This window comes from Pseudophryne corroboree, chromosome 8 (genome assembly GCF_028390025.1).
Source record: "Pseudophryne corroboree isolate aPseCor3 chromosome 8, aPseCor3.hap2, whole genome shotgun sequence".
NCBI classification, from domain to species: domain Eukaryota; kingdom Metazoa; phylum Chordata; class Amphibia; order Anura; family Myobatrachidae; genus Pseudophryne; species Pseudophryne corroboree.
The window spans coordinates 112,177,374-112,205,021 of NC_086451.1; the positions used below are offsets into that span (position 1 = coordinate 112,177,374).

The window sequence follows — 27,648 nt, forward strand, 5'->3', positions numbered from 1 at the left end:
GTTCAAATAGTCGTGTTATATGCAGCCATGAAGTTTTTCCTCAGGCAATCACACAAAGATGGGAATACATGCAAAGAAATAAAAATCATATTGTGTAACACCTTTTACAAAAATTGCTTTACACATTCGCCACTCCCTACAACATAGATAGATATTCTTTATGGGGTACTGGTTTTTGATAGCAGGTTTTAGAGGGTCACCGCACGTGATTAATCCAAAAAATGGCTTTTCACTTTTCTTACATGAAAGTAAGAAGGAAACTTTATGTAAAGGTATCTTTTCAAGATCAGGTGCTCATATGAATGCTTACTTTGTTTGTCTTTGAAGCCCGCACATCAAGGTTTCTTTGATGCCAAATATGGTCCTTTTCCCACAATATTCAATATTCAAGGTAGATACAACGTATTTTTATTCCAACATAAAAAAACAGATATCCAGTTCAATAACAGGGAATCACTGATGTTATATCCTTGTCTATACATACACCTCTGGTGCTGATATTAAGAGTCCCGGGAAAAGATAGTCTTATCCAGAGGTGTAGGAGGCGGGTGTTCCCAAATGACAGTCCCTGGATAATTCTGCAAAGCACCAAACCGACGCATTTCGACCAGGAGGTCTTTTTCAAAGGTGGTGCTTCCATAAAATCCAAAAGTATATTTATACCATTTGAAGTCCCACCCCTAATCTGATTGGTTAGTCGGCTGACTCACTCAGGGGTCTCTGGGTAACCTTTACAGGCTGATGTTACCCAGAGATTCCCTGTTACATATTACACACTTCATATTTTCTTCCTATATTAATAGAGTACCATTTCCCACTGCTTCACTGAAGTTTTTAGCACAACTGCCAAACTCTCATTGTCTGTCACCCTAACTTCATGTTGGCAGTGGCCCAGACCATCAGATATGTGAGTAAGATAATTTTCTATGGCTATACATGGATTCTCATTGTAGTGGAGCAGGGCGAGTTTCTAGTTACCTCATTCCAGATTATTTCTGTGAAGCATTGTTTAATTCTTTCTTGGATAGGAGGTGACAGGGTCTTCATAAACTTTTCCCATGTCTCAATGAACTTTCCAGCATTTCTCCATTTATTACCTGTTGCGCCTCTACCCAGTCCATCCTAAAGATGTTATACATTTTTTCCAAGAACAAGGCCATTTGTGGAACCAATGGACTAGTCCACATTTGTAATATTGCTTTCTCTTACGTCCTAGAGTATGCTGGGGTCCACATTAGTACCATGGCTCAGATGAGATGAAAGCTAGAGAGGCGCCCAGGCAGATGATGGTGGTAGGGGACTTTATCATTAGGAAGGCAGATAGGGCAATCTGCTACCAGGACCGTGATCGCAGTACAGTCTGTTGTCTCTCGGGTGCTCGGGTACGGCACATCGCGGACCGGGTAGATAGATTGTTGGGAGGGGCTCGGAAAGACCCGGCGGTCTTGGTGCACGTTGGCACCAACGACAAAGTTAGTGGTAGGTGGGATGTCCTTAAGAAAGATTATAGGGACTTAGGACAGAAACTAAAAAAAAGGACATCTAAGGTAATTTTCTCAGAAATATTACCAGTGCCACGCGCTAGCCCAGGGAGACAGAGGGAGATTAAGGAGGTAAATGTGTGGCTCACAGACTGGTGTAGGAAAGAGGGGTTTGTGTTCTTGGAACACTGGGTGGAATTCTCTGTTAGGCGCCATCTTTTTTCTTGTGACAGATTGCACCTGAATGAGGAAGGGGCTGCGGTGCTGGGGGGTAGGTTGGAGGAGCTTTTAAACTAGGAGCCTGGGGGGGAGGGTTTAGCTAGAAACTATGGGTCAGCAGTGAGTATAGTAGGGATGGTGGTAGTGAGATAAATGGGGTGGAGAAGGGGGGAGGGAAAGTGCTGTAAGGGTATTTACATGGGTTCTATTAAGGGTGTTAAGAAAGGTATTGCTAAAGCATTAAATAGTAACAATTATGTGTCATCATTACAGACTATAGAAAATGTTGTACGGGACTTAAGGGAAAATACTTATGTCAGGACGGTGATTTTAGATGGGAACATTGGTTTGACCAAAGAGAAAAGTAAGGTGGGCAATACTAAGTACGGTGGGGTTGGAGAGGGAGCGAGAAGGACAGTCTGTGTCAGTAACTCTACGGATGCACTAGTTAACCAGGATTGGAAATCTTTAGGAAAACAAACAAATAAAGGAACCGATAAACTAAAATGTATGCTTGCAAATGCAAGAAGTCTAGCAGGTAAAATGGGGGAATTGGAATTGTTAGCATCAAAGGCTGAGTATGACATTATAGGTATTACGGAAACATGGTGGGACAACTCTCACAACTGGGTTGCTAACTTGGAGGGGTATTCTCTTTTTAGGAGGGACAGTGCTAACAAAAGAGGAGGAGATGTATGTCTTTATGCTAAACCATCACTTAAACCATACCTAAAGGAGGATATCTATGAGGAGACTGGCGATAATGTGGAGTCACTATGGGTAGAAATCTCAAGTGGGAGAATTGATGCAAAAAAACTAGTCATAGGCACGTGCTACAAACAGCCGGACATTAGCATACATGAGGAAGAACAACTATTGCAGCAAATCAAAATGGCTGCGGGATTGGGGGACATCCTTGTCATTGGGGATTTTAATTGCCCGGATATAAACTGGAGTAACGACTCATGTTGTAAAGCGAGGGGCAGCAGGTTCTTAAATATGTTTAGGGATCACTACTTGTCTCAATTAGTCGAGGACCCAACTAGGGGTAAAACTAGGCAAAATGAGGCTGCGCTGAAATATTACATGTAACAACAATAATATCTCATATGATTCTCCCTCATAGGGGTAAAACTACCCTGGATCTAGTAATTACTAATAATGTGGACATTATATCAAACACTAAAGTTGAGGAGACTTTGGGTAACAGTGATCACTATATGATCACATTCAACATCAGTTTCAGGAAACATAGCTACAGGGGTTCAACCAAAACTTTTAACTTTAGGAAGGCTAATTTCAGTATGCTTAGATGTGCATTTAACGACATAGAGTGGGATGTTCTGTTTAATAACAAGAACACTTCGGAAATGTGGGATGTTTTAAAAGGGTTGCTGGATAGCAATATTCATAACTTTATTCCCATGGGCAGTAAACGCAGGAGTATTAAACTCGAACTGATGTGGCTTAACAAGAAGGTTAAGGCAGAAATGGATAAAAAAAAAGCGGGCTTTCAAAGCATTTAAATCTAATGGAAAGGAGGAGTCTTTCAAGTATTACAAGGAGTGTAATAAGAATTGCAAAAAAGCAATAAGAGCAGCTAATATGGAAAATGAAAAGCAAATTGCTATAGAGAGTAAAACCAATCCTAAAAAGTTTTTTAAATACATAAACGGTAAAAGGTTAAAAAAGGAGAATATAGGTCCATTAAAAGATGAATTAGGAGAAATAATAAATGATGACGAAATAAAAGTGGAAATACTGAACAAATTCTTTTCATCAGTATTGACCAGTGAAGGACTGATGGTGGGAGTAGAGCATAACAATTGTGACAGTAATGATTCATGGTTAGATACTTGTTTAAGCGAAGAAGTAGTCCGGGAGAGACTAAGCAAAATTAAGATTAATAAATCACCTGGTCCTGATGGACTTCACCCGAGGGTTCTTATGGAGCTTAGTTCACAACTAGCACGACCCCTATACTTGATTTTCAATAGTTCAATTAGATCAGGCATGGTACCGAAGGATTGGCGTATAGCTGAGGTAGTGCCATTATTTAAAAAGGGATCCAAAAATCTTCCGGGAAACTACAGACCAGTTAGTTTAACATCTTATGTGGGGAAAATATTGGAAGGAATTCTAAGGGACGTCATACAGGAGTATCTAAAGTCCGCCAGGATTATTAGCAAGAACCAGCATGGGTTTGTGAGGGACAGGTCATGTCAGACTAACTTTATTAGCTTCTACGAGGAAGTGAGCAATAATCTTGATCAAGGAAAAGCAGTGGATGTTGTCTTCCTAGATTTTGCAAAAGCCTTCGATACAGTTCCTCACAGGAGACTGATGATCAAATTAAAGGAGATTGGCCTAGGAAAAACTATTTGCACATGGATAAGCGGCTGGTTGGATAGCAGGGTACAGCGAGTAATGGTTAACGGGAAGTCCTCAACCTGGTCCCCAGTAGTCAGCGGAATACCACAAGGGTCCGTACTCGGACCACTACTGTTCAACATATTTATCAATGACCTAGAAATAGGCCTGGAAAGCACAGTGTCAATCTTTGCAGATGATACTAAACTGTGTAAGGTAATTAATTCAGAATTGGATGTGGAGTCCTTGCTGAATGATCTATCTAAACTCTGGGCGTTTAAATGGAAAATGAGGTTCAATACAGACAAATGCAAGGTTATACATTTTGGGACTAAAAACAAACTTGCATCCTACATATTAAACGGGGAACGCCTAGGGGAAACAGAGTTTGAAAAAGATTTGGGGGTATTCAATGATAATAGGCTTAATAACCGTACAAAATGTCAAAACGCAGTAAAGAAGGCAAGTAAGGTGCTAGCGTGCATAAAAAGGGGAATTGAGACAAGGGACTCGGATGTAATCATGCCACTGTATAAGGCATTGGTACGTCCGCACCTGGAATATTGTGTTCAGTTTTGGGCACCATTGTATAAAAAAGACATCAGTGAACTCGAAAAAGTTCAAAGGTGAGCTACTAAATTGATTAAAGGCCTAGAAGGACTGGACTATAAGGAAATACTTACTAGGCTGAATATGTATACACTAGAAAAGAGGCACCTAAGAGGAGATATTATTAATATCTTCAAACTCTATACAAAGAGTTATCAGAGGAATTATTTATTAAAAGAACACAGTTTAGGACACATGGGCACTCGCTGTGACTGGAGGAGAGAAAGTTCCGAATACAACGGAGGAAAGGGTTCTTCACTGTTAAGGCAATCAGGATGTGGAATTCCCTGCCAGGGAAGGTGGTAATGGCGGACTACGTAATTGGATTTAAAAAAGGAATGGATAAATTTCTAAATGAAAAAGCTATCCAAGGTTATAATACTTAGAATATCAACGTGGTTAATCCGGGGGTAACATGAGTTATAGTAGCTAACTCATCATAAAACATTATTTAGCAAGTATGTAGAATCATCACAACTTAAAACAGGTTGAACACGATGGGCAATTTGCCTCTATTCAACCTCAAATACTATGTTACTATGTTACTATGTATGGGTTATAGACAGTGAATAACAAACACAGTGAAGCGCTGTCATGAACGATATTATTATTTATTTAAAAAATTCACAATGTATTAAAAGATAAGAATAAACATCCTGTAACTAAAAACATTAGTAACATGCACAAAACACTGTAGCAATTTAATATGTCTCGCTGGAGAAACTTCCCCTATAGACAATGTGTCTATTTGTGCTTGGGATGATATATTGTAACACTCTGCATTTGACCAAACTTCTTTATATGAAACTCCACACGTGGGTTAACTGGACATATGAGCCCGTTGGATATTTTTAAAGATATAAAAGTCCATCCATGATATGGAAGTTGACAAATTTCACAGCTATGTGATCCACTCCGTTATTAACGGGGACTGTTATCACCTCCTGGACTCCGGTGGTGTTAAGCAGAACTTGAAAGGCTTAACAAGGGGGTAGTATATTTTATATATGCTATAAGGAGCACAATAACAGCTTTTAAGCATAAACGCTATTTGGCAGTCTGTTAGTTATGCTTACCCCAGCCACTGTAGCAGTGCAGTTGATTGTATAATAACTGTGGGCGCCGGCTGCCCGCTTTCAAGCACTGAAGCCAAGGACGATCTGACCGGAGTTGTGGGTGACTGTAAAAACTTTCCCCGTGGTGTGGTTATAGAAACTCGACCGCTCCCTCACGGTGATTGATGGGAAGCCGTCAGAGACAACTTGTGACCTGTGTCTCTGTGACGGTCTGCAGAGTGCCGTGCAAGGTGCCGGGTGGTGAATTTAACAATGAAAGCCGTCCGGGACGTGCTGCTGGATATTGACAGCTGTAATGAAAATAGTCAACAGGATGACGGGCAAATTGCCGGGCGGAATGCTTGACGCGTTTCTCAGCCTCAATACCGGGGCTGTTTCCTCAGAAGTACCGCCTCCAATACCTTTGGGCTCTTTTATACTCCTACATTCCCTAATTTCTAGTGCAGCTGTCAATTAGCCAACAAACAAGCAGATGGATCAGAGCTACGTCTGCTTGTTTAATTTAATCCTGGCTCACAGACTCCCAATTAATAATGCATTCGTGTTTCAAATAAAAAACATTTTGTTATCTGTATACATCAATTTAAAAAAAAAAATGTTTTTTATTTATTACCTAGAAAATTAATAACAATTTATAATAAAAAATACCTGTGAAGATTTATAAAAAGACAGCTGCCCATTAACAAATATCGGGCTAATTTCAAAATTAAAAATAAGTGTCTCATAGCCAGATATTACCACAAACAATCAATTAAACCTAATAATATTCCAAATACACTAAGACTGAGTCAAAAAACCATTCAATCGCTATTCCAATATTTAATCTCTATACTGGATAGCATCAAATAAAAATAGATCAAGAACAGAGCAAAAAATAATAAAAATAAAAATAAATATAGAAAAAAAAATTAATGATTAGTTGTTTTTAATTATTATTCTTCTCCTAAAAAATAAAAAGCTCATTGCTTATATATGGAGATAGAGATAGAACTGTATCCAAAAAATGGATTTAGCAACAAAATATGAATTGGGACCAGATATTGTACATAATAATATATATAACTAAAAAATGTATAAATTAATTTAATATTATATTATTAATAATAATAATGACAATACAATGAATGATCTACGAAGAAGACATATATTTTCTTAAGCAGGTGAACCCTAGAGTCCACACACACCACTCAAGATAGAAACAAAGGCTGAGACTAAGTCTCGAACCGTTAAATTCCTCTTGTCTAAAACCTAAATTGGTGAAGCTACTGCACCTATAAAGATATTGCCTCAAGTTCAATTTACACTGAAAATGTGATGTTGACCACGACCTACAATGGGGAAATGGAAGGGGGGGGGGAGGGGAAAAAGGGGGGGGGGAATGATGGGGAAGGGGGGGATGGAGGGACCTATTCGCTGACCATTTGTTTAGATGTTATTAAATTCTAAAGTGTCATTGAGGCCTGCAGGGACCATGGTTCCAAGTTTATAGATTCAGAATGCCTCCTTGCGACAGAGTTTCTTAAACCTATCTCCCCCTCTAACTGATGGGGGGATCTGTTCGATGGCTTGTACTTTCACGTCTTTGAGGATCCCCTTGTGACACGATTCAAAATGATGGGGTAAACTATGTGTTCTGTTGCCTTTAATAAGGAATCTCCTATGCTCTAGAAACCGAACATTAAGTGTTCTTGTGGTGCGACCCACATACTGAATGCCGCACCCACAGGCAACCACATAAATGACGTAACAGGACTGACAGTTGAGAAAGGATCCTAGTTCAAATGTTTCTTTATTACTAAATGATGTGATGGTTCCTACCTCTGTCTGTCTATTTTTACCCAGTTTTGTTCTATTACTGTTGTTCTAATTGTAAAGCGCAACGGAATATGCTGCGCTATATAAGAAACTGTTAATAAATAAATATTACAACGATGTGCTGCATGATCACAAGTATGGCACCTAGACTTGCCACACTTAAAAAAGCCTTTTGGTTTTGGATTTAGATCCAACCAATTCATCGCATTTGTTGTCTTGGTGGAATCGGGTCTGAGCAAACTGGGTGCTAATTTGGATTTTAAACTATCGGCCTTTCTAAAAACAACTTTCTGTGAGTCCCGTATGTCGTTTGTTAAAAACTTGTCAAGCTTCAATAAACTATAATTTTTATTAATAATATGTTTAATCTCAGTAGCTGATGTATTGTATTTTGTTACAAAAATCAAAGAATGTTTTGAATTAGTTTCTAGATGTTTTGTCCTATTTTTCTTAGGCACAAGGAGTCCTTTTCTGTCCATTAAGTTTACTTCTGTAAGTGCTTTTTCTAATAAGTTTTTTGGGTACCCTTATTTTAGAAAGGATGCAAATAAGGCTTCTGTCTGTGTAGTGTAATCCGTATCGTTGGAACAATTCCTACGAATTCGCATAAATTGGCCTTTTGGTATGTTGGTCTTCCAGCTCTTGTGATGGCAACTATCAAAATGAAGATACTTATTACAATGTACATCCTTGGTGAACGTGACAGTGTGAAGTTGATTATCAATCACTTTTACTGTGATATCCAGAAATTTAAGAGAAGTATCACTTACATTATGTGTAAATATCAAATTAAATTCATTATTATTAAAACTCTGAATTAGATCTGTGACTGTGGTATAATCCCCATCCCAAATTATAAATAAATCATCTATGTATCGCCCGAAGAAGACCAAGTTCGCCCCGTGTCCGCCACCCCAAATGTGTCGCTCCTTGAAGCGCCCCATATAGAGGTTGGCAAAACTCCAAATTAGCACCCAGTATGCTTAGACCCGATTCCACCAAGACAACAAATGCGATGAATTGGTTGGATCTAAATCCAAAACCAAAAGGCTTTTTTAAGTGTGGCAAGTCTAGGTGCCATACTTGTGATCATGCAGCACATTGTTGTAATACCATCACATCATTTAGTAATAAAGAAATATTTGAACTAGGATCCTTTCTCAACTGTCAGTCCTGTTACGTCATTTATGCGGTTGCCTGTGGGTGCGGCATTCAGTATGTGGGTCGCACCACAAGAACACTTAATGTTCGGTTTCTAGAGCATAGGAGATTCCTTATTAAAGGCAATAGAACACATAGTTTACCCCATCATTTTGAATCGTGTCACAAGGGGATCCTCAAAGACGTGAAAGTACAAGCCATCGAACAGATCCCCCCATCAGTTAGAGGGGTAGATAGGTTTAAGAAGCTCTGTCGCAAGGAGGCATTCTGGATCTATAAACTTGGAACCATGGTCCCTGCAGGCCTCAATGACACTATAGAACTTAATAACGGGATCAGTACTAAATGCCGCCGGCCGGAATCCCGGCGGTCGAAATACCGACGCCGGAATCCCGACCACACAATCCCGACAGGGGTGGCGAGCGGAACGCAGCCCCTTGCGGGATCGCTTCGCTCGCCACGCTACGGCACGGTGCCTCGCTACGCTCGGCACACTATTATATTCTCCCTCTATGGGTGTCGTGGACACCCACGGAGGGAGAATATGTCGGGATTGTGGCGGTCGGGATTCCGGCGTCGGGATTTCGACCGCCGGGATTCCGTCCGGCGGCATCTTGACCGCATCCCCTTAATAACATCTAAACATATGGTCAGCGAATAGGTCCCTCCATCCCCCCCTTCTCCATCATTCCCCCCCCCCCCCACACTTCCATTTCCCCATTGTAGGTCGTGGTCAACATCACATTTTCAGTGTAAACTGAACTTGAGGGAATATCTTTATAGCTTCACCAATTTAGGTTTTAGACAAGAGGAATTTAACGGTTCGAGACTTAGTCTCAGCCTTTGTTTCTATCTTGAGTGGTGTGCGTGGACTCTAGGGTTCACCTGCTTAAGAAAATATGTCTTCTTCGTAGATCATTCATTGTATTGTCATTATTATTAATAATATAATATTAAATTAATTTATACATTTTTTAGTTATATATATTATTATGTACAATATCTGGTCCCAATTCATATTTTGTTGATAAATCCATTTTTGGATACAGTTCTATCTCTATATCCATATATAAGCAATGAGCTTTTTATTTTTTAGGAGAAGAATAATAATTAAAAACAACTAATCATTATTTTTTTATATATTTATTTTTATTTTTATTCTTTTTTGCTCTGTTCTTGATCTATTTTTATTTGATGCAATCCAGTATAGAGATTAAATATTGGAATAGCGATTGAATGTTTTTTTGACTCAGTCTTAGTGTATTTGGAATATTATTAGGTTTAATTGATTGTTTGTGGTAATATCTGGCTATGAGACACTGATTTTTAATTTTGAAATTAGCCCGATATTTTTTAATGGGCAGCTGTCTTTTTATAAATCTTCACAGGTATTTTTTATTATAAATTGTTATTAATTTTCTAGGTAATAAATAAAAAACATTTTTTTTTAAATTGATGTATACAGATAACAAAATGTTTTTTATTTGAAACACGAATGCATTATTAATTGGGAGTCTGTGAGCCAGGATTAAATTAAACAAGCAGACGTAGCTCTGATCCATCAGCTTGTTTGTTGGCTAATTGACAGCTGCACTAGAAATTAGGGAATGTAGGAGTATAAAAGAGCCCAAAGGTATTGGAGGCGGTGCTTCCGAGGAAACAGCCCCGGTATTGAGGCTGAGAAACGCGTCAAGCATTCCGCCCGGCAATTTGCCCGTCATCCTATTGACTATTTTCATTACAGCGGTCAATATCCAGCAGCACGTCCCGGACGGCTTTCAATGTTAAATTCACCGCCCGGCACCTTGCACGGCACTCTGCAGACCGTCACAGAGACACAGGACACAAGTTGTCTCTGACGGCTTCCCATCAATCACCGTGAGGGAGCGGTCGAGTTTCTATATCCACACCATGGGGAAAGTTTTTACAGTCACCCACAGCTCCGGTCAGACCGTCCTTGGCTTCAGTGCTTGAAAGCGGGCAGCCGGCGCCCACAGTTATTATACAATCAACTGCACTGCTACAGTGGCTGGGGTAAGCATAACTAACAGACTGCCAAATAGCGTCTATGCTTAAAAGCTGTTATTGTGCTCCTTATAGCATATATAAAATATACTACCCCCTTGTTAAGCCTTTCAAGTTCTGCTTAACACCACCGGAGTCCAGGAGGTGATAACAATCCCCGTTAATAACGGAGTGGATCACATAGCTGTGAACTTTGTCAACTTCCATATCATGGATGGACTTTTATATCTTTAAAAATATCCAATGGGCCCATATGTCCAGTTAACCCACGTGTGGAGTTTCATATAAAGAAGTTTGGTCAATTGCAGAGTGTTACAATATATCATCCCAAGCACAAATATACACATTGTCTATAGGGGAAGTTTCTCCAGCGAGACATATTAAATTGCTACAGTGTTTTGTGCATGTTACTAAGAGGTTATATGTTTTTAGTTAAAGGGTGTTTATTCTTATCTTTTAATACATTGTGAATTTTTTAAATAAATAATAATATCGTTCATGACAGCGCTTCACTGTGTTAGTTATTCACTTTCTGTTTTTTTGAGGTTCACAATTTGTGAAGCAGCAGTCATTACCGATTTAGTTGTCTCATAGCCAGCATACTAGCGCCCACTTGTTTTTGTTTTCTTGGGTTATAGACAGGTCCACCAGGAGCCATGGGCACTTTAAGAGTTTAATAGTGTGGGCTGGCTCCTCCCTCTATGCCCCTCCTACCAGACTCAGTTAAGAAAATGTGCCTGATGGAGCCGGTCACAGCTAGGGGAGCTCCATAGGAGTTTCTCTAGTTTTCTTATTTTTCATAGAGTTAGGCACAGGGAGACTGCTGGCAATAGCCTCCCTGCTTCGTGGGACTTAGGGGGGGGGAGAAGTGTCCAACCCTCTGAGGTTAATGGCCAATAGCTCTGCTGACAGGACACTGAGCTCCTGAGGGTGTCGATCGCAAGCCCCTGAGGTGACCACTCGCTCCCGCAGCACTGCCGCCATCCCCTAACACAACCAGAAGACGTCGGTGGTGAGTTGGACACCGGTGACCCGACAAGCGTGGATCCGGTGAGAATTGCGGCATCAGGGTGGGAGCACAGCGCTGAGGCTACGCTCCAAAGGGCTCAGAGGTACAGAGTGTGGCGCTATGAAGGGTGCTCTGGCCCAGCGCAAACACCCTTAAACTGGTCACAGCAGCTATCAGGAACACTGTACTACTGCTAGCAACATTTACCTCAGGCCAGTATAATCTTACAAAGTGTAGGAAGATGCGCCATTTTAGGGAGCACAGCTTCTCCTCAGAGCGGATCCAGCACTCACCAGCGCCATTTTCTCCCTGCAGATCACACTACAGAGACGCAGACAGGGAGCACTGATGCTCCACATAACTCCAGCTATCCTGTGCGGTACCAGGGGGTTATAGAAGGGGGGGGGGGAGTGTTATGCACGTTACTGTGTAGTCTTTTAAGGTTGCACAGTCAGCACCAGGAATTTATTATATATCTGTCTACTGGGGCGCTGTGTGGGCTGGCTCCATAACTCTGTGTCTCTCTGAAGGTACTTGGGGGAAACTGTGTCTGACATTTTCCTGTGTGTGTGTGTATGCTATATATCTCACATTACCATCAGTATCTTGTGCTGCAGAGTATGTATCTTCTCCAGAAGAGTCTATTCCATGTACTCAGGAATGCAAGACACTGTCTCAGCTCTCTGAACCCGAACCCAAGTGGGTGGCTTCTATTAAGGGTATGATATCCCATATTTCATCTAGAATAGCTCATTATGAGACTGAAACACAGGTTTTAAAACAATCTGTGGAGGTTTTGTCGTATTCAACTCCCACTACCTCATCTAAGTCCCCTAGGTTTATGCCCCCAAAACGCATGCTCTTGCCCAAGTAATGCAGGTCGACACAGATAACGACTCTGATATGGGTGATGGTAATGGGAACATACTGCGGGGGGAGGCATCCCTTGCTAAAGGGGTACAGCTAATGATTGAGGCCATTAGGGATGTTTTACACATTACTGACAAAGTTCCTGAATAAAACGTTTGTAATATTGCTTTTCTTTCTGCAGCGGATACCGCCATCAATATTTTCTGTTTTCTTAGTTTACCAATATTATCTTGGCAAGATATTCCCAGGATGGCCCACTCTGCATTCCCCTGGAAATTTTCCTCCAAATACAAACTAATAAAACCCCAATTCTCCTCCAAAAATATTTAATAACCAGGCAGTTCCACAAACAATGATACAGGTCTGCCCTACCAGCCCCGCATTTCAGACTACAATTTGACTAGGACAACCCCATCTCCCATCTTCTCCTTGGGGACAGATAGGCCCTATGAAATATTTTTAGAAACATTTCAGAATACGTTTTTAAACTGGAAGTAATTGATTTGATTTTTCCAATGCCCCCAAAAGAGTCTCAACCTTCAGATGGTGAAACACATCCAATCATCCGCGGAGGCCTGCTAACATAATATTGAGCCTGCATAAATGTGAATCTCGTAAATGTTACCTCTTTATAATTATCCTTCATTTTAGTGAATGTCATTGGCTTTCTATTGGCTGGGTTAATTAGCTGTCCCATCCTAACCAACCCCATAATTTTCAAGGCATCAAATGGATGTCTCGCCTGCCCCTCTTGAAACCTTGGGTTACTCACAAATGGGAGATGAATCAATTCTTTTGAATTTAATTTTAGTCTGTGTCTCAATACCAACCATGCTTTGATCTACCACTGTATTGTGTGTGACTAATTTATCATCTTTCAGGTTGGTGACCCGTTGCTCCAGAGTTTCTATTCTAGATGTATTCTCTGTGATCTTGGCCAAAGCTGAGTCTAGAGATGCTTATATGCGATCAAGTTTTCTATCAATATGAGGATTCCACTTGAGAAGTGGACCAAGCAGCACCAGTGACAATGTAAGTATATATGAGTGTGTATGCGTGTATTTAATAAACTTATACTTTCTACGGTGTGTGTCTTGTGTTTTTTTTATATTTCTTTTACATGTGGACTATAGGTACCAGCGGGCACTTAATGCCCCTCATGCTGGAACTTGTGGTTCTCCAAGTATCAGCATGCAGGAAGGATTGCTGGGACCTGTAGACCTCCTGTAAAAGACAATACTATTTCTACTTTTTACTAGAGATGAGCGGGTTCGGTTTCTCTGAATCCGAACCCGCACGAACTTCATGTTTTTTTCACGGGTCCGAGCAGACTCGGATCCTCCCGCCTTGCTCGGTTAACCCGAGCGCGCCCGAACGTCATCATGACGCTGTCGGATTCTCGCGAGACTCGGATTCTATATAAGGAGCCGCGCGTCGCCGCCATTTTCACACGTGCATTGAGATTGATAGGGAGAGGACGTGGCTGGCGTCCTCTCCATTTAGATTAGGGTTGAGAGAGAGAGAGAGAGATTGACCTGAGGCTGTGATACTGTAGAAGAGAGTGCAGAGTTTAGTGACTGACGACCACAGTGACCACCAGACAGTGCAGTTGTTTGTTTTATTTAATATATCCGTTCTCTGCCTGAAAAAAACGATACACACAGTGACTCAGTCACATACCATATCTGTGTGCACTGCTCAGCCCAGTGTGCTGCATCAATGTATATATATATCTGACTGTGCTCAGCTCACACAGCTTATAATTGTGGGGGAGACTGGGGAGCACTGCAGTGCCAGTTATAGGTTATAGCAGGAGCCAGGAGTACATAATATTATATTAAAATTAAACAGTGCACACTTTTGCTGCAGGAGTGCCACTGCCAGTGTGACTAGTGACCAGTGACCTGACCACCAGTATATAATATTAGTAGTATACTATCTCTTTATCAACCAGTCTATATTAGCAGCAGACACAGTACAGTGCGGTAGTTCACGGCTGTGGCTACCTCTGTGTCGGCACTCGGCAGCCCGTCCATAATTGTATATACCACCTAACCGTGGTTTTTTTTTCTTTCTTTATAGTCATACTAGTTACGAGTATACTATCTCTTTATCAACCAGTCTATATTAGCAGCAGACACAGTACAGTGCGGTAGTTCACGGCTGTGGCTACCTCTGTGTCGGCACTCGGCAGCCCGTCCATAATTGTATATACCACCTAACCGTGGTTTTTTTTTCTTTCTTTATACATACATACTAGTTACGAGTATACTATCTCTTTATCAACCAGTCTATATTAGCAGCAGACACAGTACAGTGCGGTAGTTCACGGCTGTGGCTACCTCTGTGTCGGCACTCGGCAGCCCGTCCATAATTGTATATACCACCTAACCGTGGTTTTTTTTTCTTTCTTTATACATACATACTAGTTACGAGTATACTATCTCTTTATCAACCAGTCTATATATTAGCAGCAGACACAGTACAGTGCGGTAGTTCACGGCTGTGGCTACCTCTGTGTCGGCACTCGGCAGCCCGTCCATAATTGTATATACCACCTAACCATGGTTTTTTTTTCTTTCTTTATACATACATACTAGTTACGAGTATACTATCTCTTTATCAACCAGTCTATATATTAGCAGCAGACACAGTACAGTGCGGTAGTTCACGGCTGTGGCTACCTCTGTGTCGGCACTCGGCAGCCCGTCCATAATTGTATATACCACCTAACCGTGTTTTTTTTTTCTTTCTTTATACATACATACTAGTTACGAGTATACTATCTCTTTATCAACCAGTCTATATATTAGCAGCAGACACAGTACAGTGCGGTAGTTCACGGCTGTGGCTACCTCTGTGTCGGCACTCGGCAGCCCGTCCATAATTGTATATACCACCTAACCGTGGTTTTTCTTTCTTTCTTTATACATACATACTAGTTACGAGTATACTATCTCTTTATCAACCAGTCTATATTAGCAGCAGACACAGTACAGTGCGGTAGTTCACGGCTGTGGCTACCTCTGTGTCGGCACTCGGCAGCCCGTCCATAATTGTATATACCACCTAACCGTGGTTTTTTTTTCTTTCTTTATACATACATACTAGTTACGAGTATACTATCTCTTTATCAACCAGTCTATATATTAGCAGCAGACACAGTACAGTGCGGTAGTTCATGGCTGTGGCTACCTCTGTGTCGGCACTCGGCAGCCCGTCCATAATTGTATATACCACCTAACCGTGGTTTTTTTTTCTTTCTTTATACATACATACTAGTTACGAGTATACTATCTCTTTATCAACCAGTCTATATTAGCAGCAGACACAGTACAGTGGGGTAGTTCACGGCTGTGGCTACCTCTGTGTCGGCACTCGGCAGCCCGTCCATAATTGTATATACCACCTAACCGTGGTTTTTTTTTCTTTCTTTATACATACATACTAGTTACGAGTATACTATCTCTTTATCAACCAGTCTATATATTAGCAGCAGACACAGTACAGTGCGGTAGTTCACGGCTGTGGCTACCTCTGTGTCGGCACTCGGCAGCCCGTCCATAATTGTATATACCACCTAACCGTGTTTTTTTTTTCTTTCTTTATAGTCATACTAGTTACGAGTATACTATCTCTTTATCAACCAGTCTATATTAGCAGCAGACACAGTACAGTGCGGTAGTTCACGGCTGTGGCTACCTCTGTGTCGGCACTCGGCAGCCCGTCCATAATTGTATATACCACCTAACCGTGGTTTTTTTTTCTTTCTTTATACATACATACTAGTTACGAGTATACTATCTCTTTATCAACCAGTCTATATTAGCAGCAGACACAGTACAGTGCGGTAGTTCACGGCTGTGGCTACCTCTGTGTCGGCACTCGGCAGCCCGTCCATAATTGTATATACCACCTAACCGTGGTTTTTTTTTCTTTCTTTATACATACATACTAGTTACGAGTATACTATCTCTTTATCAACCAGTCTATATATTAGCAGCAGACACAGTACAGTGCGGTAGTTCACGGCTGTGGCTACCTCTGTGTCGGCACTCGGCAGCCCGTCCATAATTGTATATACCACCTAACCGTGGTTTTTTTTTCTTTCTTTATACATACATACTAGTTACGAGTATACTATCTCTTTATCAACCAGTCTATATATTAGCAGCAGACACAGTACAGTGCGGTAGTTCACGGCTGTGGCTACCTCTGTGTCGGCACTCGGCAGCCCGTCCATAATTGTATATACCACCTAACCGTGGTTTTTTTTTCTTTCTTTATACATACATACATACTAGTTACGAGTATACTATCTCTTTATCAACCAGTCTATATTAGCAGCAGACACAGTACAGTGCGGTAGTTCACGGCTGTGGCTACCTCTGTGTCGGCACTCGGCAGCCCGTCCATAATTGTATATACCACCTAACCGTGGTTTTTTTTTCTTTCTTTATACATACATACTAGTTACGAGTATACTATCTCTTTATCAACCAGTCTATATATTAGCAGCAGACACAGTACAGTGCGGTAGTTCACGGCTGTGGCTACCTCTGTGTCGGCACTCGGCAGCCCGTCCATAATTGTATATACCACCTAACCGTGGTTTTTTTTTCTTTCTTTATACATACATACTAGTTACGAGTATACTATCTCTTTATCAACCAGTCTATATTAGCAGCAGACACAGTACAGTGCGGTAGTTCACGGCTGTGGCTACCTCTGTGTCGGCACTCGGCAGCCCGTCCATAATTGTATATACCACCTAACCGTGGTTTTTTTTTCTTTCTTTATACATACATACTAGTTACGAGTATACTATCTCTTTATCAACCAGTCTATATATTAGCAGATGACACAGTACAGTGCGGTAGTTCACGGCTGTGGCTACCTCTGTGTCGGCACTCGGCAGCCCGTCCATAATTGTATATACCACCTAACCGTGGTTTTTTTTCTTTCTTTATACATACATACTAGTTACGAGTATACTATCTCTTTATCAACCAGTCTATATATTAGCAGCAGACACAGTACAGTGCGGTAGTTCACGGCTGTGGCTACCTCTGTGTCGGCACTCGGCAGCCCGTCCATAATTGTATATACCACCTAACCGTGGTTTTTTTTTCTTTCTTTATACATACATACTAGTTACGAGTATACTATCTCTTTATCAACCAGTCTATATTAGCAGCAGACACAGTACAGTGCGGTAGTTCACGGCTGTGGCTACCTCTGTGTCGGCACTCGGCAGCCCGTCCATAATTGTATATACCACCTAACCGTGGTTTTTTTTTCTTTCTTTATACATACATACTAGTTACGAGTATACTATCTCTTTATCAACCAGTCTATATATTAGCAGCAGACACAGTACAGTGCGGTAGTTCACGGCTGTGGCTACCTCTGTGTCGGCACTCGGCAGCCCGTCCATAATTATATATACCACCTAACCGTGGTTTTTTTTTCTTTCTTTATAGTCATACTAGTTACGAGTATACTATCTCTTTATCAACCAGTCTATATTAGCAGCAGACACAGTACAGTGCGGTAGTTCACGGCTGTGGCTACCTCTGTGTCGGCACTCGGCAGCCCGTCCATAATTGTATATACCACCTAACCGTGGTTTTTTTTTCTTTCTTTATACATACATACTAGTTACGAGTATACTATCTCTTTATCAACCAGTCTATATTAGCAGCAGACACAGTACAGTGCGGTAGTTCACGGCTGTGGCTACCTCTGTGTCGGCACTCGGCAGCCCGTCCATAATTGTATATACCACCTAACCGTGGTTTTTTTTTCTTTCTTTATACATACATACTAGTTACGAGTATACTATCTCTTTATCAACCAGTCTATATATTAGCAGCAGACACAGTACAGTGCGGTAGTTCACGGCTGTGGCTACCTCTGTGTCGGCACTCGGCAGCCCGTCCATAATTGTATATACCACCTAACCGTGGTTTTTTTTTCTTTCTTTATACATACATACTAGTTACGAGTATACTATCTCTTTATCAACCAGTCTATATATTAGCAGCAGACACAGTACAGTGCGGTAGTTCACGGCTGTGGCTACCTCTGTGTCGGCACTCGGCAGCCCGTCCATAATTGTATATACCACCTAACCGTGGTTTTTTTTTCTTTCTTTATACATACATACTAGTTACGAGTATACTATCTCTTTATCAACCAGTCTATATTAGCAGCAGACACAGTACAGTGCGGTAGTTCACGGCTGTGGCTACCTCTGTGTCGGCACTCGGCAGCCCGTCCATAATTGTATATACCACCTAACCGTGGTTTTTTTTTCTTTCTTTATACATACATACTAGTTACGAGTATACTATCTCTTTATCAACCAGTCTATATATTAGCAGATGACACAGTACAGTGCGGTAGTTCACGGCTGTGGCTACCTCTGTGTCGGCACTCGGCAGCCCGTCCATAATTGTATATACCACCTAACCGTGGTTTTTTTTCTTTCTTTATACATACATACTAGTTACGAGTATACTATCTCTTTATCAACCAGTCTATATATTAGCAGCAGACACAGTACAGTGCGGTAGTTCACGGCTGTGGCTACCTCTGTGTCGGCACTCGGCAGCCCGTCCATAATTGTATATACCACCTAACCGTGGTTTTTTTTTCTTTCTTTATACATACATACTAGTTACGAGTATACTATCTCTTTATCAACCAGTCTATATTAGCAGCAGACACAGTACAGTGCGGTAGTTCACGGCTGTGGCTACCTCTGTGTCGGCACTCGGCAGCCCGTCCATAATTGTATATACCACCTAACCGTGGTTTTTTTTTCTTTCTTTATACATACATACTAGTTACGAGTATACTATCTCTTTATCAACCAGTCTATATATTAGCAGCAGACACAGTACAGTGCGGTAGTTCACGGCTGTGGCTACCTCTGTGTCGGCACTCGGCAGCCCGTCCATAATTATATATACCACCTAACCGTGGTTTTTTTTTCTTTCTTTATAGTCATACTAGTTCCGAGTATACTATCTCTTTATCAACCAGTCTATATTAGCAGCAGACACAGTACAGTGCGGTAGTTCACGGCTGTGGCTACCTCTGTGTCGGCACTCGGCAGCCCGTCCATAATTGTATATACCACCTAACCGTGGTTTTTTTTTCTTTCTTTATACATACATACTAGTTACGAGTATACTATCTCTTTATCAACCAGTCTATATTAGCAGCAGACACAGTACAGTGCGGTAGTTCACGGCTGTGGCTACCTCTGTGTCGGCACTCGGCAGCCCGTCCATAATTGTATATACCACCTAACCGTGGTTTTTTTTTCTTTCTTTATACATACATACTAGTTACGAGTATACTATCTCTTTATCAACCAGTCTATATATTAGCAGCAGACACAGTACAGTGCGGTAGTTCATGGCTGTGGCTACCTCTGTGTCGGCACTCGGCAGCCCGTCCATAATTGTATATACCACCTAACCGTGGTTTTTTTTTCTTTCTTTATACATACATACTAGTTACGAGTATACTATCTCTTTATCAACCAGTCTATATATTAGCAGCAGACACAGTACAGTGCGGTAGTTCACGGCTGTGGCTACCTCTGTGTCGGCACTCGGCAGCCCGTCCATAATTGTATATACCACCTAACCGTGGTTTTTTTTTCTTTCTTTATACATACATACTAGTTACGAGTATACTATCTCTTTATCAACCAGTCTATATTAGCAGCAGACACAGTACAGTGCGGTAGTTCACGGCTGTGGCTACCTCTGTGTCGGCACTCGGCAGCCCGTCCATAATTGTATATACCACCTAACCGTGTTTTTTTTTTCTTTCTTTATACATACATACTAGTTACGAGTATACTATCTCTTTATCAACCAGTCTATTTATTAGCAGCAGACACAGTACAGTGCGGTAGTTCACGGCTGTGGCTACCTCTGTGTCGGCACTCGGCAGCCCGTCCATAATTGTATATACCACCTAACCGTGGTTTTTTTTTTCTTTCTTTATACATACATACTAGTTACGAGTATACTATCTCTTTATCAACCAGTCTATATTAGCAGCAGACACAGTACAGTGCGGTAGTTCACAGCTGTGGCTACCTCTGTGTCGGCACTCGGCAGCCCGTCCATAATTGTATATACCACCTAACCGTGGTTTTTTTTTCTTTCTTTATACATACATACTAGTTACGAGTATACTATCTCTTTATCAACCAGTCTATATATTAGCAGCAGACACAGTACAGTGCGGTAGTTCACGGCTGTGGCTACCTCTGTGTCGGCACTCGGCAGCCCGTCCATAATTGTATATACCACCTAACCGTGTTTTTTTTTTCTTTCTTTATACATACATACTAGTTACGAGTATACTATCTCTTTATCAACCAGTCTATATTAGCAGCAGACACAGTACAGTGCGGTAGTTCACGGCTGTGGCTACCTCTGTGTCGGCACTCGGCAGCCCGTCCATAATTGTATATACCACCTAACCGTGTTTTTTTTTTCTTTCTTTATACATACATACTAGTTACGAGTATACTATCTCTTTATCAACCAGTCTATTTATTAGCAGCAGACACAGTACAGTGCGGTAGTTCACGGCTGTGGCTACCTCTGTGTCGGCACTCGGCAGCCCGTCCATAATTGTATATACCACCTAACCGTGGTTTTTTTTTCTTTCTTTATACATACATACTAGTTACGAGTATACTATCTCTTTATCAACCAGTCTATATTAGCAGCAGACACAGTACAGTGCGGTAGTTCACAGCTGTGGCTACCTCTGTGTCGGCACTCGGCAGCCCGTCCATAATTGTATATACCACCTAACCGTGGTTTTTTTTTCTTTCTTTATACATACATACTAGTTACGAGTATACTATCTCTTTATCAACCAGTCTATATATTAGCAGCAGACACAGTACAGTGCGGTAGTTCACGGCTGTGGCTACCTCTGTGTCGGCACTCGGCAGCCCGTCCATAATTGTATATACCACCTAACCGTGGTTTTTTTTTCTTTCTTTATAGTCATACTAGTTACGAGTATACTATCTCTTTATCAACCAGTCTATATTAGCAGCAGACACAGTACAGTGCGGTAGTTCACGGCTGTGGCTACCTCTGTGTCGGCACTCGGCAGCCCGTCCATAATTGTATATACCACCTAACCGTGGTTTTTTTTTCTTTCTTTATACATACATACTAGTTACGAGTATACTATCTCTTTATCAACCAGTCTATATTAGCAGCAGACACAGTACAGTGCGGTAGTTCACGGCTGTGGCTACCTCTGTGTCGGCACTCGGCAGCCCGTCCATAATTGTATATACCACCTAACCGTGGTTTTTTTTTCTTTCTTTATACATACATACTAGTTACGAGTATACTATCTCTTTATCAACCAGTCTATATATTAGCAGCAGACACAGTACAGTGCGGTAGTTCACGGCTGTGGCTACCTCTGTGTCGGCACTCGGCAGCCCGTCCATAATTGTATATACCACCTAACCGTGGTTTTTTTTTCTTTCTTTATACATACATACTAGTTACGAGTATACTGTCTCTTTATCAACCAGTCTATATATTAGCAGCAGACACAGTACAGTGCGGTAGTTCACGGCTGTGGCTACCTCTGTGTCGGCACTCGGCAGCCCGTCCATAATTGTATATACCACCTAACCGTGTTTTTTTTTTCTTTCTTTATACATACATACTAGTTACGAGTATACTATCTCTTTATCAACCAGTCTATATTAGCAGCAGACACAGTACAGTGCGGTAGTTCACGGCTGTGGCTACCTCTGTGTCGGCACTCGGCAGCCCGTCCATAATTGTATATACCACCTAACCGTGGTTTTTTTTTCTTTCTTTATACATACATACTAGTTACGAGTATACTATCTCTTTATCAACCAGTCTATATATTAGCAGCAGACACAGTACAGTGCGGTAGTTCACGGCTGTGGCTACCTCTGTGTCGGCACTCGGCAGCCCGTCCATAATTGTATATACCACCTAACCGTGGTTTTTTTTTCTTTCTTTATACATACATACTAGTTACGAGTATACTATCTCTTTATCAACCAGTCTATATTAGCAGCAGACACAGTACAGTGCGGTAGTTCACGGCTGTGGCTACCTCTGTGTCGGCACTCGGCAGCCCGTCCATAATTGTATATACCACCTAACCGTGGTTTTTTTTTCTTTCTTTATACATACATACTAGTTACGAGTATACTATCTCTTTATCAACCAGTCTATATTAGCAGCAGACACAGTACAGTGCGGTAGTTCACAGCTGTGGCTACCTCTGTGTCGGCACTCGGCAGCCCGTCCATAATTGTATATACCACCTAACCGTGGTTTTTTTTTCTTTCTTTATACATACATACTAGTTACGAGTATACTATCTCTTTATCAACCAGTCTATATATTAGCAGCAGACACAGTACAGTGCGGTAGTTCACGGCTGTGGCTACCTCTGTGTCGGCACTCGGCAGCCCGTCCATAATTGTATATACCACCTAACCGTGGTTTTTTTTTCTTTCTTTATACATACATACTAGTTACGAGTATACTATCTCTTTATCAACCAGTCTATATTAGCAGCAGACACAGTACAGTGCGGTAGTTCACAGCTGTGGCTACCTCTGTGTCGGCACTCGGCAGCCCGTCCATAATTGTATATACCACCTAACCGTGGTTTTTTTTTCTTTCTTTATACATACATACTAGTTACGAGTATACTATCTCTTTATCAACCAGTCTATATATTAGCAGCAGACACAGTACAGTGCGGTAGTTCACGGCTGTGGCTACCTCTGTGTCGGCACTCGGCAGCCCGTCCATAATTATATATACCACCTAACCGTGGGTTTTTTTTCTTTCTTTATAGTCATACTAGTTACGAGTATACTATCTCTTTATCAACCAGTCTATATTAGCAGCAGACACAGTACAGTGCGGTAGTTCACGGCTGTGGCTACCTCTGTGTCGGCACTCGGCAGCCCGTCCATAATTGTATATACCACCTAACCGTGGTTTTTTTTTCTTTCTTTATACATACATACTAGTTACGAGTATACTATCTCTTTATCAACCAGTCTATATTAGCAGCAGACACAGTACAGTGCGGTAGTTCACGGCTGTGGCTACCTCTGTGTCGGCACTCGGCAGCCCGTCCATAATTGTATATACCACCTAACCGTGGTTTTTTTTTCTTTCTTTATACATACATACTAGTTACGAGTATACTATCTCTTTATCAACCAGTCTATATATTAGCAGCAGACACAGTACAGTGCGGTAGTTCACGGCTGTGGCTACCTCTGTGTCGGCACTCGGCAGCCCGTCCATAATTGTATATACCACCTAACCGTGGTTTTTTTTTCTTTCTTTATACATACATACTAGTTACGAGTATACTATCTCTTTATCAACCAGTCTATATATTAGCAGCAGACACAGTACAGTGCGGTAGTTCACGGCTGTGGCTACCTCTGTGTCGGCACTCGGCAGCCCGTCCATAATTGTATATACCACCTAACCGTGGTTTTTTTTTCTTTCTTTATACATACATACTAGTTACGAGTATACTATCTCTTTATCAACCAGTCTATATTAGCAGCAGACACAGTACAGTGCGGTAGTTCACGGCTGTGGCTACCTCTGTGTCGGCACTCGGCAGCCCGTCCATAATTGTATATACCACCTAACCGTGTTTTTTTTTTCTTTCTTTATACATACATACTAGTTACGAGTATACTATCTCTTTATCAACCAGTCTATTTATTAGCAGCAGACACAGTACAGTGCGGTAGTTCACGGCTGTGGCTACCTCTGTGTCGGCACTCGGCAGCCCGTCCATAATTGTATATACCACCTAACCGTGGTTTTTTTTTCTTTCTTTATACATACATACTAGTTACGAGTATACTATCTCTTTATCAACCAGTCTATATTAGCAGCAGACACAGTACAGTGCGGTAGTTCACAGCTGTGGCTACCTCTGTGTCGGCACTCGGCAGCCCGTCCATAATTGTATATACCACCTAACCGTGGTTTTTTTTTCTTTCTTTATACATACATACTAGTTACGAGTATACTATCTCTTTATCAACCAGTCTATATATTAGCAGCAGACACAGTACAGTGCGGTAGTTCACGGCTGTGGCTACCTCTGTGTCGGCACTCGGCAGCCCGTCCATAATTGTATATACCACCTAACCGTGGTTTTTTTTTCTTTCTTTATACATACATACTAGTTACGAGTATACTATCTCTTTATCAACCAGTCTATATTAGCAGCAGACACAGTACAGTGCGGTAGTTCACGGCTGTGGCTACCTCTGTGTCGGCACTCGGCAGCCCGTCCATAATTGTATATACCACCTAACCGTGTTTTTTTTTTCTTTCTTTATACATACATACTAGTTACGAGTATACTATCTCTTTATCAACCAGTCTATATATTAGCAGCAGACACAGTACAGTGCAGTAGTTCACGGCTGTGGCTACCTCTGTGTCGGCACTCGGCAGCCCGTCCATAATTGTATATACCACCTAACCGTGGTTTTTTTTTCTTTCTTTATACATACATACTAGTTACGAGTATACTATCTCTTTATCAACCAGTCTATATATTAGCAGCAGACACAGTACAGTGCGGTAGTTCACGGCTGTGGCTACCTCTGTGTCGGCACTCGGCAGCCCGTCCATAATTGTATATACCACCTAACCGTGGTTTTTTTTTCTTTCTTTATATATACATACATACTAGTTACGAGTATACTATCTCTTTATCAACCAGTCTATATTAGCAGCAGACACAGTACAGTGCGGTAGTTCACGGCTGTGGCTACCTCTGTGTCGGCACTCGGCAGCCCGTCCATAATTGTATATACCACCTAACCGTGTTTTTTTTTTCTTTCTTTATACATACATACTAGTTACGAGTATACTATCTCTTTATCAACCAGTCTATATATTAGCAGCAGACACAGTACAGTGCAGTAGTTCACGGCTGTGGCTACCTCTGTGTCGGCACTCGGCAGCCCGTCCATAATTGTATATACCACCTAACCGTGTTTTTTTTTTCTTTCTTTATACATACATACTAGTTACGAGTATACTATCTCTTTATCAACCAGTCTATTTATTAGCAGCAGACACAGTACAGTGCGGTAGTTCACGGCTGTGGCTACCTCTGTGTCGGCACTCGGCAGCCCGTCCATAATTGTATATACCACCTAACCGTGGTTTTTTTTTCTTTCTTTATACATACATACTAGTTACGAGTATACTATCTCTTTATCAACCAGTCTATATTAGCAGCAGACACAGTACAGTGCGGTAGTTCACAGCTGTGGCTACCTCTGTGTCGGCACTCGGCAGCCCGTCCATAATTGTATATACCACCTAACCGTGGTTTTTTTTTCTTTCTTTATACATACATACTAGTTACGAGTATACTATCTCTTTATCAACCAGTCTATATATTAGCAGCAGACACAGTACAGTGCGGTAGTTCACGGCTGTGGCTACCTCTGTGTCGGCACTCGGCAGCCCGTCCATAATTGTATATACCACCTAACCGTGGTTTTTTTTTCTTTCTTTATACATACATACTAGTTACGAGTATACTATCTCTTTATCAACCAGTCTATATTAGCAGCAGACACAGTACAGTGCGGTAGTTCACGGCTGTGGCTACCTCTGTGTCGGCACTCGGCAGCCCGTCCATAATTGTATATACCACCTAACCGTGGTTTTTTTTTCTTTCTTTTATACATACATACTAGTTACGAGTATACTATCTCTTTATCAACCAGTCTATATATTAGCAGCAGACACAGTACAGTGCAGGTAGTTCACGGCTGTGGCTACCTCTGTGTCGGCACTCGGCAGCCCGTCCATAATTGTATATACCACCTAACCGTGGTTTTTTTTTCTTTCTTTATACATACATACTAGTTACGAGTATACTATCTCTTTATCAACCAGTCTATATATTAGCAGCAGACACAGTACAGTGCGGTAGTTCACGGCTGTGGCTACCTCTGTGTCGGCACTCGGCAGCCCGTCCATAATTGTATATACCACCTAACCGTGGTTTTTTTTTCTTTCTTTATATATACATACATACTAGTTACGAGTATACTATCTCTTTATCAACCAGTCTATATTAGCAGCAGACACAGTACAGTGCGGTAGTTCACGGCTGTGGCTACCTCTGTGTCGGCACTCGGCAGCCCGTCCATAATTGTATATACCACCTAACCGTGGTTTTTTTTTCTTTCTTTATACATACATACTAGTTACGAGTATACTATCTCTTTATCAACCAGTCTATATTAGCAGCAGACACAGTACAGTGCGGTAGTTCACGGCTGTGGCTACCTCTGTGTCGGCACTCGGCAGCCCGTCCATAATTGTATATACCACCTAACCGTGGTTTTTTTTTCTTTCTTTATACATACATACTAGTTACGAGTATACTATCTCTTTATCAACCAGTCTATATTAGCAGCAGACACAGTACAGTGCGGTAGTTCACGGCTGTGGCTACCTCTGTGTCGGCACTCGGCAGCCCGTCCATAATTGTATATACCACCTAACCGTGGTTTTTTTTTCTTTCTTTATACATACATACTAGTTACGAGTATACTATCTCTTTATCAACCAGTCTATATTAGCAGCAGACACAGTACAGTGCGGTAGTTCACAGCTGTGGCTACCTCTGTGTCGGCACTCGGCAGCCCGTCCATAATTGTATATACCACCTAACCGTGGTTTTTTTTTTCTTTCTTTATACATACATACTAGTTACGAGTATACTATCTCTTTATCAACCAGTCTATATATTAGCAGCAGACACAGTACAGTGCCGGTAGTTCACGGCTGTGGCTACCTCTGTGTCGGCACTCGGCAGCCCGTCCATAATTGTATATACCACCTAACCGTGGTTTTTTTTTCTTTCTTTATACATACAT

The 27,648-nt window shown here is 41.5% G+C and overlaps 1 long non-coding RNA gene across 1 annotated transcript in view; it reads left to right on the top strand.

The window, feature by feature from the left end:
- LOC134948699 (uncharacterized) overlaps positions 1-27,648 on the top strand; it is a 190,189-nt gene that overhangs the window by 95,398 nt on the left and 67,143 nt on the right. Inside the window, exon 5 of the long non-coding RNA XR_010183006.1 lies at positions 13,517-13,667. This is a non-coding gene — a long non-coding RNA (uncharacterized LOC134948699). The remainder of the gene's footprint in view (positions 1-13,516; positions 13,668-27,648) is intronic.